The following is a 1,671-nucleotide window of genomic DNA, read 5'->3' as shown; positions in this document are numbered from 1 at the left end:
TGTGTCATTGCCAACAAAGGGTATATAAAAAAGTATTGAGAAACTTGTTATTGACCAAATACTTATTTTCCACCATAATTTGCAAATAAATTCCTAAAAAATCCTACAAATGTGATTTTCTGGATTTTTTTCCCTCAATTTGTCTGTCATAGTTGACGTGTACCTATGATGAAAATTACAGGCCTCTCTCATCTTTTTAAGTGGGAGAACTTGCACAATTGGTGGCTGACTAAATACTTTTTTCCCCCACTGTATATAACTCTGGTGGCAGTTATCCACCGTGAACTGAAAGGACCGTTCACAGATCGACATCTATGATAACGGAACATGATTGGCAAATAAATAACCCAAATAACCACCGCTAAAACCCTAACGTCCAACTCCCACACAAAAAGGAGATCGCAATAGTTTTACATTAACTTCTTGCATTAAGTTTAACATTAAGGCAGACAATTGTGTAGTAGAAAATCTGAAATGGCAATCAAATATATTGTGAAATACATTCCATTTTACACTTTTAAACATGTATTCTATTTCTCTCTAGGGAATGTTTTACCCTTAACCTCCATTTTGTAACACTAATGACATTCAATAATCCTGTCAAATCCATAGTGGTGTTTTGATCCCAATTTAGGCAATCCACTTCCTAGAATGGTGTTGCAGGATGTGAATTAAGCTACAGGTGAAGCATGAGTGTCTACAATGGCACCCTATTCCCCAACTGGCGGCTCGCGGGCCGAATTTGTCCCACGGGCTATTTTATTTGCTCCCCCCATAAAAAGGTTATAGCAAAAAATATTATATTTTTTTGGGGGGGAGGGATAAGACTAAATACACCAGCAAATCTGTGATTTTAATTTAGGAAATATATGTGAGCGTATACAAAAGTAAGCAAGGTTTTATGTTATTACGTTTTAGTCAAATATTATATCTGCTTGGGTTTCCTGCGTCAATTTGCATTCTACAAATTATTTGTAATTATCTTCAGGCCCCCTGACCATCCGCTCAAGAAATATAGGGCCGTGACTGAATCTTGTTGATGATGCCAGGGCCCATAGGGTACCATTTGGGACGCACAACATGGTAACAAAAACAAAGACAGAAACACACAGGTATGCAGCATGACGTGCCAATAGCAGAGTGAACCTCTACCGGGTAAAATGCACATTGACAATACAACACAGGGATACAATGGAAGATTTCAATGTAAAAACTCAACCACAAATATTATAAATAAAAACAATTATTACAATGAATGAAGCAAATAAAACAGAGGCATGGTGGTGGATGATGAGGACGATACAGCAGTGCATTAAAACACAAATAAAATATATGTACCATAAAATATTCACACACATGTACACCTGACCTCATCGTGGTACACAGATAAAGTGGCATCACTGTGTTGTAAATACTATGGCTGACATGAGAAAAAAACAACCTTTGGTACATTTACTCACAGATTCAACCTGAAACACTGACAAAGGTTTAGGACACACTTTCTTGCATACTATATACACACACACTGTCTGTCACACACTCACTCCCTCCCTCTCAGTCAAACACTCACTCGCTCTCTTTCTCAGTCACACACTCACTCTCTCTCTCTCTCTCAGTTACACACTCACTCTCTCAATTTCTCAGTCACACACTCACTCTCTCTCTCTCAGT

This window comes from Coregonus clupeaformis, chromosome 18 (genome assembly GCF_020615455.1).
Source record: "Coregonus clupeaformis isolate EN_2021a chromosome 18, ASM2061545v1, whole genome shotgun sequence".
Classification (NCBI taxonomy): domain Eukaryota; kingdom Metazoa; phylum Chordata; class Actinopteri; order Salmoniformes; family Salmonidae; genus Coregonus; species Coregonus clupeaformis.
Note: the sequence above shows the minus strand (reverse complement) of the source record.